At 31.6% G+C, this 12,108-nt stretch overlaps 1 long non-coding RNA gene across 1 annotated transcript; it reads left to right on the forward strand.

Annotated features, from left to right (window-relative positions):
* Nucleotides 1-4,501: 4,501 nt before the first annotated feature.
* On the forward strand, nucleotides 4,502-8,466 carry LOC134257602 (uncharacterized). The gene is made up of 4 exons (XR_009989958.1): nucleotides 4,502-4,599; nucleotides 5,611-5,739; nucleotides 5,917-6,023; nucleotides 7,399-8,466. It is a non-coding gene; the product is annotated as an uncharacterized LOC134257602 (long non-coding RNA).
* The last annotated feature ends 3,642 nt before the right edge of the window (nucleotides 8,467-12,108 follow it).

The raw sequence follows: 12,108 nt of genomic DNA on the forward strand, positions 1-12,108 counted from the left end.
CATACTAGGCCACCTTAGCTCCTGACTTATCGCTTGGCAAAATTTGCATTCCGGTGCAATGATCAAGAAATCACGTCAACTAACTTTCAAAGAAACATAGAAATGTTAATATCTCTGTGACAACAATCATTTTATTCCATACATTTATACTACATATATAGAGAGAGAAAGAGAGGCTATTGTCTTGATTTGACCCTCTAATTGTTGTACATGATATAACGTATGACGTAAGTTAAATATATCTATCTGTGGTTTAAATGATGTTTTTTTTTACATATTTCATGATACCAGATATATATAATAAGCACCTACATCATAAACGCATATAGATTTTCTACAAGACACACATTCTCATCATTATAGTTAAAATTACACTGATAACAGGCAATTGATAATTCTGTACTGTGACTGATAAACACACTTACTGCAATGAAGTTTATGATTGTAAAGGCATCCTGTTACTTAATAGAGTAACTTCACACTGTTTGCAGAATTTTCCTAATGTAGCTTTTACAGGTGAATTATGGTGAATAGAAATTTGATTCAGTTGTATTAATAAAATTAATATTAATAGATCCTATCTGTTGTCGATTTCTATAATATCAAAATTAATTTTATATGAACGGCACACATGCTGTCAAACACCAATTTTTTACAATTTCACTCATATTTTGTCTGTTGGCAAATTTTCTGCAGTTAAGGGTTTAGGATTATGTAATGCATGATGATTCATTGAGATAAATATTGGTAAGTAAAGAAAAATCATAAAAATAAATTTTATGTACAGGTTCATTTTCACCTTGTGTTATTTTTGCCCCTCCACACTCGCAAACAAGTTGCTCCTGTTTTGAATTCATCCAATCACAGTTCTGTTTAAGATAGTTTAGTGCCCATGACTTGCGTCTAAGGGGAAAGGGATGAAAAATAAATGAGACGTGAAAATTTCCCAGAGTTTTTACAGTAATATTTCTCAAACACAAATAAATGTTGATTTATAGTATAAAGAGAATTTTATTTCCTTTACTTGTTTAACCATACTCTATGTAAGTTTTAATACACGTGTTCTATTACAAGGCTTTTGCCTTTTCTCCTTTGGTTGGTTGTATTTTAGGGCACTATATTAGAGGCCATCCTCAGTGTTTGACCTTTTTCTGTTCACATGTAAATGGCCATGATTTTGCAATGACATGATTTAGCAACACGTTATACGTCAATAAGACTATCAGAAACAATTAACATCATGTACAGGTATATCACATATATATAGGTAGCACTTCAAAATCAATATCAATATATAAGACAAAGAAGCTACTTGTGAACCAAGGTTGTAAAAACATCCTCAGGTAAAGTATCTCTCTGGGAATTTGATTTTCTCATGTAGAGGGGAGTTGTCTGATTTCTTTACAATAGATATAATTTACGGGTAATCAAAGAGCATGGAGAAATATCTTGAATTTAGTTGCAGCCTAGAGTTATTTTTTTTTCTGTAGGAATTGTTCAGGTTTTTTTCAAGGCATCTTTTATCAGAGTAAATAGGCAATAGATTGCACATGTGCTCAGACATTTATGTACCGGGTATCTCTGAAACTTAAAGGAAACAATTTTTTTTAAAAAAAAAATTGATAGTCAAAACTGACACATCATGCTTGTGGAGTCATTTTATATACATACAAGTAATACGTAGATAGGTAGGATTTTCTTTGTACCAATATGGTAACTGAAGACGACTGTTTCCATTATTTGACTTAACTCAGGCTGTGAATTTGATAATAGCTCAGCTGGGCTTGGTTGCTTACAACATTATTTTTGTGATAATTGGAGAAAGGTGTATGCTAGACATGTGTATTAATTTTATATTGGTATTTTAGATTGTACATTTATGTACAAATTATTTGTAATATGAAATCATAAAGAGTTTCTTTTAATCATGTTATTAACAATAAAGATGTGATCTTAATTTTCAGAAGAAAAGTCAGTTTTAGATTATAGATATTTACTATATTTGTCTTTTCAGTGTCAAGTTTGGAAGAAAAATAATGTATGTGAACTACCTACATGAGCTGAAGGCCCACTTACACTTCGATCAGTTGGTTGTGCCTCCATTAGTACTGCAGTAAGTTTTTCTCTCATTATCAACTTTCCTGTTCACACATGTATCTGTTCTTTTTTATGTGCAAGGCATGTTTACAAAACTCGAGGGAGGATTGTCATTGGCTGTCCTACCAGGGACACTGACAGACAGCTAGACAAACACTGAACACTGACAGACAGCTAGACAGACAGACAGACACTGAACACTGACAGACATATAGACAGACACTGACAAACAGACAAATACTGACAGACATATAGACAGACACTGAACACTGACAGACATATAGACAGACACTGACAAACAGACAGACACTGACAGACATGATGAAATTTGGATTAGTATATAATGCTCTAACATTGTAAACATGATGCTTTAACATTGTAGACATGAAGCTTTAACATTGTAGACATGAAGCTTTAACATTGTAGACATGAAGCTTCAACAAGATTATAGAATGATGCTTTAACATTGAAGACATGATGTTTTAACATTGTAGACATTATGTTTTAACATTGTAGGCATATAGACAGACACTGACAATTATACATATATTACATGGCATATAGACAGACACTGAACACTGACAGACATATAGACAGACATGTCACCCGACACTGACAGACAGGCAGACAGACATAACACTCCAGACAGCTAAACAGACAGACACTGAACACTGACAGACATATAGACAGACACTGACAAACAGACAGATACTGACAGACATATAGTTATACACTGAACATTTTTAAAATTAAAGGAAAATTTAAAATCATTGAAATGTACACAACATGACAAACAGAAATGCCTTCATGACGTTAAGACACTGAACACTGACAGACAGCTTAGCAACCGACACTGAACACTGACCCGAGCTAAAATGTGTAAGGTGACAAACAGACGTGAACTGACAGAAATAGTGACAGACACTGAACACTGACGAGGGTTGACAAACAGACAGACACTGAACACTGACAGGCATGTGACAGACATTTGACAAACAGACACACACTGACAGACATGATGAAATTTGGATATTGTATATAATATTCAAAAATGTTATATAAAGTTTTAACTTTGTAGACATGATAATTTATTATTGTTGACATGATGCTTTAACATTGTAGACATAAAGTTTTAACATTGTAGATATGATAATTTAACATTATAGACATGATATTTTAACATTGTAGGCATGATACTTTAATGTTGTAGACATGATGCTAAACTGGTGGCCTCCAATAAACCTAAGTATCCCTATGGTGTAGACAGCAGTGATGCTGGTACCTTGCCCACTCAACAGTACGGAGTCACTCTTCAGCAGTAAGTTTATAGAGCCTTTGTTATTTTATATTCAGGTAATGACTCTGCAGCTCTAATATCTCAGTTTAGGTGGAATATCCCTCTGATAAGAGAGATATTTCATATAAGAGAGTATATTAAGTTTTGTCATGAAATTCAGTAAATTGACCTAGTTGACAAATTTCATTGTAAAATCACATATTTTTGTGGATCAAATTTTTCAGGTTTGAGGAAAAATTATAATAGTTTGTGGGAATTTATAATTCTTGTGTAAATTGGAAAATATTAATGTATAAGTCTTTTAATGCAGAAATTTATGAAATTTATACATTTAATATTTTGGTCATAAAAAAATTTTTCAAGGGGTCTCTCTTGTTTATGAATGTGTGTTATTTTACATGCAGAGAAAAAATTTGAAAATTGACGCCCCCACAAAAATTAGTGATTTCATTTTTATATATACTTCAAATTTCATTTTCAGTAAAAAAAAGAATCATTACCATATCAAATTTTTTTCACATCATGATTTGACATATTATTCATTTCTGAAAAAGTAAGTAACGCTTCATACTTCAAACTATTTTCCATTTGAATTTAATGGTCAGTTATTGCTATAAGTCAATGTTTGGAATTTTCACACAGAATTTTGTACAGCATGCAAATTCATTCTGAGATATTCATATTTGCTGTAAAACAGGTATATACCTGGATATTTTTTTTTAGAAAATGACAGATTAAAGGACAAATTTATACTGAAGATTGAATTAACTAAATATCAGCATTTTTTTTTTTAAATTTTTGATATCACTCTTCAATTATTAACTACATTAAGATTTAAATTCACCTTATTTTTATAAGCTGTAATATATTAATTATATAGAGTAGTTTATAAAATGTGAATGGATCTTAACCTATCTATTTTTTGTTCATATATATCCCCTTTTTGACTGATGACGATTCACTTCAAAACAAAACAAAAAACAAGGAAAATTTTTATAAAATGGTTGAGAAAGTGGGATCAATATGCCTCTCATACATTGATAGTAATACAACATAAGAAAGAACATTTACTAAATGTGTTATGTCAATGTGAGCCTATAATTGATTCGTATAATATACACTTGCAGCACTGGATGTGGAAGGAATATTCAGAAGGTCTGCCAATGCTGTCAACTTGAAAGCAGTGCAGAAAAAATTTAATCATGGTAAGGCTTCAAATATGTGTCCAAAGTTATAATAATCCATAAATTTCTCTTGCTCTTTGAGCCGTGTTTGCTAAAGGAAAAGAAATTTTTTCGGGACATGGTTACTATGGAAACTTTGCCAAAGAAATTTCCCTAGCAACCAGCCAATATCCCAGGTTGATGGACAAAAAATCTTTCATTTTTAAGGCTTAAAATTTTTTAATATGAATATGAATAATGTGAATATTTTAAAAATTCATATTTAAGCTACCATAAAGATAAATATCCCAAGTATTTTAACAATACATAGAAATTAGATTTTAAGATTTTTTTTTTTGTTATAAGCCAGTGGAGCATGTTTTACATTGTTTGCTGATTCAGCATTTATGTTTAGTGTCAACACTTTTCATGGTCACATCTTTCAAACACCTCTAACAGAATTTGTTTAAAAGGTGTGTTTTTAATATTTCTGATACTTTGCCTAGCAACAGTAGTTATGGATATTTTGCTACAGAAAAAGAGAGAAAATGTAAATTGAGGAAATAACAAATCTGAGACATTTTGATTTTTGTGATCAAAATCATTACCATTTGTAAGTAAAGTGAAAAATACTTTCTTAAGACTCAATCACAATTGTATGACAAACACTGAATAATATATTACAATCCCACAAGCGTAGCAACAGTCAACATTGCTTGACGACAGGTGATATTACAAAAAATAGCGACTGCACAGAATTTGTGCTTGCACGGTTCACTGTTATATGTATCTGTTTAAAACATTCAGTATAATATTATAAATATTGCATGTAGGTGAGTGTAACAATGAAAATTTTCACCCCTCAAAAACCATTGTCAACCGAGGCGCAAATGGTTTTCGAGGGGTGAAAATTTTCAATGTTACACTCAACTACATGCAATATTTATATAATGGATATTGTGTAATTTATTTTATACTGTTGTAGGTGACAAAAAGTCCACATCAATATATGATAATTGTATATTATATAATTTTTTTTGTATTCTGTTGTAGGGGAGAAGGTAGATTTCTCAGTGGAGGGCGATGAACACATTCCAGCCGTGGCGCTAAAAATCTTCCTACGAGACCTTAAGGAACCCCTTCTAACCTTTGACCTTTATCAACCAATACTCAGGCTTCACAGTAAGAAAACATTCTTTTGGAATGCATTCTGTGTTTTTCTTTTTTAATGAAAGATATCAAGTGTAAATTGACTGAGATGAGATATGACTATTTGAGCTTGACAGCTGTTTTTAGTATTTCTTCTCACGTTTGACAGTCTTTGTGTTTAGTATTTTTTTTTTTTTTTACATTTGACAGCGGTTGAAGACGAGAGGAAGGTGTCAGAGGTGAGAAGAATGCTGCATGAGGAGCTGCCAGAGGACAACTACCAGATCCTCAAGGTCATCATCAAGCTCCTCACAGAGGTCAGTCACATGACAGGGGTCAATGAAAGGTCAAGAATAGTAACATGATGTTTAGAAATACACATTAATAAGAAGATGCCTCCTATCAATGCACCCTCTATTTGATGCTGATAGTTTTAATTTTCATTAAGAAACAGTATATATCAGTAATCAAATAACCACATATATCAGGACCTCATTACTCTGATATATCAGTAGCTCAGTACTTACATATATCAGTAGCTCAGTACTAAGATATATCAGTACCTCAGTACTCACATATATCAGTAGCTCAGTACTTACATATATCAGGACCTCATTACTCAGATATATCAGTAGCTCAGTACTTACATATATTAGTAGCTCAGTACTCGCATATATCAGTAGATCGGTACTTACATATATCAGTACCTCATTATATCAGTAGCTCAGTACTCACATATATCAGTAGCTCAGTACTCACTTATATCAGTAGCTCAGTACTCACATATATCAGTACCTCAATACTCACATATATCAGTAGCCCAGTACTCACATATATCTGTAACTCAGTACTCATTTATATCAGGCGCCATATATAACATAAACTTGTTAATTGCTGCCTCCAACCGGGGGCGGCATTCTCGAGTTGATTTTTGATACTTCCAAACTGAATTAAATTTCAAAGTCAAAAGTTATGAATAGTACAATTCATAAAGAACTTAAACCAATATATTTTTTATGGTTCATTTATGAAATAAATAATTCGCTAAAAAGGGTTTTATCACACTGTCGAGATTTGTCTTCATTTCGTGCATTTTTAAAATTTTGCATGTCCTTTTATGAAATGTGGAGTGATATTTTCTTTTCATTGATATTGGTGAGTACTAGAGGCATTGTCCTTTTGTAAAATTCTGATTTCGGCATTTAGTTCGGTTCACAGGTATATAAAATCGACTCCAGTTGAAGACTACAGCGAAATTTCCAGTTTTCGTAATGGCTGCCGGTTCTGCCCACACACTGACACAATATATATCCTGGCATGTATAATATCAATATTTAAAAAAGCCAGGAAAACATCAGTGTTTTAATCAGTTCCGTAATCGTTTCAAACATTTTTTTTTATTTTCTCTTTATGATATATCAGTACCTCAGGTACTCAGGTATATCAGTAATTTGAACTAGTCAAAAGGAGGACAATTATACATGCATATCAGTAGCTGAGTACTGACATATATCATTACCTCTATACTCACATATATCAATAGCTCAGTACTCAGATATATCAGTGATGATTAGTGTATGATTAGAGAGGGATTAACTTTTCCACAAGGATATTTGTTTGTTTGTTCATTTTTATATAGGTTTTTTTTGGTTTGTTTTTTATTTGTGTAATTGTTTTGAGTTTTCTTTGCAGGTGGTGGACCATTCTGCCATGAACAAAATGAATTCCTCCAATCTTGCCATTGTGTTTGGACCAAATCTGTTATGGCCAAAGGGACAAGCCTCTCTGTCCAGCATGGGATACCTCAATAATTTTGCATGGAAAATTAACATTTTACATGTACAGTGAACTGTTTGACAGATAGTAGGTCATGACCTTTAGCTGGTACTCTGATAAACTGGTTCCTACCCACACACTGACACTTTACAATTGTCTTCTGGTAACCAGTTCTTCTAAAGATTTTGGCGCCAAGAAGTCTTTTTCAGTTTGAATATTTAGAAAAATTTCTCCTTTCTTATAAGGACCACTATGTAGGAGGCAGCTAAATGTTTTAATCAGTTCTGTAATCATTTCAAACTTTTTTTTATTTTTTCGTTCTTTGTGTAAATTATAGTATGTGTCCTCATTAGGTCATGTCCATATCAAATAAATGATGTCTGCAGAATTTGGTCATTTATTTGAACTAGTCAAAAGGGGGGTTTATACATGCACATGTACTTTGTAAACAGTGAGACATAAAATAACAGATTATTTGAAGACAGTTCATAATGTGTCTTGCTAAAAACTGAACTTTGCTTTCAACTAAAATGTTTCTTTAAAGAAATGACTCATTGAATGTTTTGTTATGCATTTTTATAACTATTATATGATTCTATATTGTTATGTTTGATATCTGTGTATACATGGTATATACAATTAGTGTTACTTATAACTAGGATGTACATAGTGGTAGTATTTATAGTAGTTCTTCCAGGAGCAGGTCTAAGTAGGGATAGAAAAATCCACAACAAGTTGTATATGAATGAAATACTCCAGTCTGACAATTATTATATATAAAAGAATGAGTGTTTAGTTTTCATTCACAGGCATTTCTGAAAAAATTAAAGTGCTGTTGATCAGCCCCAAAGGTACAAGTCAATGAAAGTGGCTGATATTGTATTTTAATGATATGTAAACATTGAATTGTTCATTAACTCTCTAAACTGATTTGTACATGATATAATGGAAAAAAATTCTCTAAAGCATTTCCTTTTAATAAAATGAATTTTGATATATTGAGGCATTTTAAAAAAATGTCTCAGAAAAATTTGAGATGACGCATATTTTTGACATATATTAGGCACACAAAGCATTTCAAATATTTGCAAAAATTAAAATGAAAAAAAAAATTCCAAAATGATCTTTTGAAAAGTGAATTTTGTCAGTTGGATGCAAGATAAGCTATAGATTTTCAGTCAAAATGACCAGCATTTCTATCAAGATGTTATATATATTTTCGAAAAATCCTATAATTTGACAAGTAAAGCACACTTGTGTTCAGTAAAATTTGAACAAAGATATATATACTACATTATACAGTGGAGCCTCATTTATCCAGAGGCTTTTGTTCCTAGTCAATTTGTCCGGATATGTGAAGCATCCAGATACCTGAACTACCAGTTTAACAAAACAATATAACTTTTAAAAATTCTGTACCAATGAAAAATTGTCTGGATACTGAAGTATCCGGGTATCTGGGGTCCGGATATCTGAAGGTCCACTGTAGTACACAAAAAAAAATTAATGAAAAATGTTGCATCAGGTTTAAAATAAAATATAATGATGATGATTTGGTTAAAAAAAAAAGATGTGTTTGTGAATCACTGATGCCCATGTACGGCAGCTTATGGAGAAAGGATGATGTTTTCAAATGCAAGTCAAACTCCAAGCTAAAAAAAAAAAAAATTTTGGGTATCAAGAGGAAAGTATATAAAAGCCCTAATACAACTATTTAACAGTTGTCAATGTTTTTATTATTTTTTTTTTTACAAAATGGGTCAAAGGTAAAAGTAAAAAAATACAAATACCGATAGATTGTAAGGTTTTGTCACAATTAATACACATGTGAAGTATAAAAAGCCTTAGCAACAACTGTTTATTAGTTATAACCAAGGTTAAAGTTTGGCTTTATTCAAAAAAGTGGGCCAAACTCCAATGCGAAGGTCAAGAGGTGAAATTTATGTTACACTAAGAAAGATCTTGTCAGAAGGAATAAACCACTCAAAGTTCCAGTGTCTGGGCGATGTTCAAGTTTCTGCGGACAAACGGATGGATAGGACAAAAACTATGTACCCCCAGGAATTTTTAACATCAATGCTGAATTTTCTAAATCTATTTTCCGGAATGCTTTAAAAATAATTTCATTAAATAAATATTTAAAAAGTTTTAAATCGAATTGTGTTTAGCCTGATGCATTTTTTTCCTACCAGCCTTTCGGGTGACTTGTAAAAATAGTTCCGCTACTTGACACATTTTCCTTTTTTTAATCCGGCAGAAACGTATCCGTCGTCCGTCTGTCTGTCTAGGTGTCTGTCCGGCTGTCTGGCTGTAAACAATTTTTCAAAATGCTACTCCTCCTACAGTTTCGGTCTGATTTCAATATAACTTTGCACACAAGTAGAATACACTAAGATACACAATTCTGTTTATCAGATTTTGATTTCGATCAACGGTCTTGCCATGGTAACTAAACTAGAATTTTCTGTGAAATACATTCAAAATAATAGTTCAGTACCTCCTACAGTTTAGGTCTGATTTCAATATAACTTGGCACAAAAATACATGTACGAGGGTTGTTCGGAAAGTTCGATCGCGCCATAAAATTAATTAAAACCGCCTAAGATACATGCATGGATTTTTCAAAGTAAGTAAGTAAGTAAGTAAGTAAATTTTATTTAAAGTCGGCATTGTATACATACATAACAATAAACATGAGCTCTGTAGAGCTCTTAAACCGACTATCACAGTTAAAATATCACAGAAAGACGTTTACACATAAATTATCATGCAAAAACACATGTACATATATACACATACAAAAATTATGACAGATAAAATGAATTTTAAGAATTTAACAAATTTTAAGAATTTATAGTTTCTTTAGGATAAGTTTAAGAAAAAAAGACAACTTGAAAAGCAATATGAATGCATTAAGAGAAACAAAAATAAATATAACGTGAGTATTATAATATAAATAAATAAATAAAAGTCATATGATAGTACATGTAATAAAATTAAGTACTAAGTTTAATTCATATATTCATATAAAAATTACTAATTGTATTATATTAATAATATTAAAAATAATTAAATAAAAAAAAACCTGATAATTGAATAAATTTGAAAGTTAAGGAAATTTAAAATTCACACAGACATAGCCAAACCAAATTGAGAACGAAGGAAAGAATAAAAAATAAAAATAAATAATAATAATAATAATTTTAAAGTAATTTATGTTCCTCATCAATACACATCCTGCCTAGTGATTGGGTCAGTCCCTACCTACATAGGCAGGATATGCATATTGTGAGGTTAAAGGAAAAAAAGAATAATAAATGAAATAGGTGATATCATTAGAGAAAATGAAAGATTTAAAAAATAAATGAAAATTCAACTGTTTCTAAACATCGTCTCATCAGCTATGCAGCCCTACGCTGTGGTTTCTGCAGGAACTGCATTTGCATTTTTCCCCCGTCCATGTCTCTATGAAAGTTTTAAATTGGCTGAGGGTGGAAAGTTCCCTAGCATGATTTGGTAAGAATTCCACAGCGCAGCAGCTGCATAGCTGAATGACTGTTTTCCATACCTAGTGGTTCTTGGCCTAGGTAATTTCAGGGTCTTTTGATATCTAAAATTGTATGTTGAATTTCGCTGTTGAACTAAATCTTGCAGGAACAGTGGGCATTGATTGTTTATAATTTTGAAAACTTCAAGGGCCATGGCTCTCATACGCCTGATTTTCAGTGAGGGGAGGTTTGATTTTTCTAGGAGCTGGTCATAACTGCTTGTGTAGTCATTATAATTGAATCTTAGTGCTCGCTCTTGAATTTTTTCTATTTTTTGGCAATTTTGTTCACTGCTAAAATGCCATACCAGAGGACAATAACTAAAGTTGGACATTATAAAGGAGTGATAGATGGTAAGTTTACCAAGTTTACAGAGATGTTTCCCAACACGTTTTAACACATTTAATTGTCGAGCTACTTTTTTACAAATATTTGATATATGAGAATTGAAGTTTAAGTTAAAATCAAAAGTAACACCAAGCAGTTTCACTTCATCCTCACAGGCTAGAGTTGTACCTTTCAAGTTTAAAGTAATGTTTTTATCATGCGTCTTTTTCCCCAGTGCTATTGCTTGAAATTTTTCTGGGTTTGCCTGCATTTTATTAGCTGAAAACCAATCGATGAGAGTGCCACTTTCCTTTTCAAGAGTAGTAATAACATTTTGTAAGATAGGATCAGATTTGGATAAGGTATTATCATCAGCATAATAAGACCATGGGTCTTAATTTTCAAAGTTTTAAAATTAGCAACTTCTATTTTATTTATTCAATAAACTAAGTATAGTTAGTTTTATTTTTGAATAAATTGTTGATGTTTTTTAAAGAAATGTTATGTCCAGCGGCACAACCTCGAAGACTACGTTTTTCTACCTAAGTGTGACTGAGAAAAAAACTTTTTTTAATATGAGAATTTGTCATCCAAAAATTCCTTTAATTCACTTTAATATGTAATATGTAATATGACACAATTGTACCGCGTAAAATTTGCAATTTTTTTTACCCCATTCTGGTAGATTTTTTTTTAATTTTATCGTAAATTTTACACGAAATGTGCAAACAATTAAAGGGAGATAATGACA

The sequence above is a fragment of the Saccostrea cucullata genome, unplaced genomic scaffold (assembly GCF_032062105.1).
Source record: "Saccostrea cucullata isolate Sc308-1 unplaced genomic scaffold, CSIRO_AGI_Scuc_v1 ctg16813, whole genome shotgun sequence".
NCBI classification, from domain to species: Eukaryota; Metazoa; Mollusca; class Bivalvia; order Ostreida; family Ostreidae; genus Saccostrea; species Saccostrea cuccullata.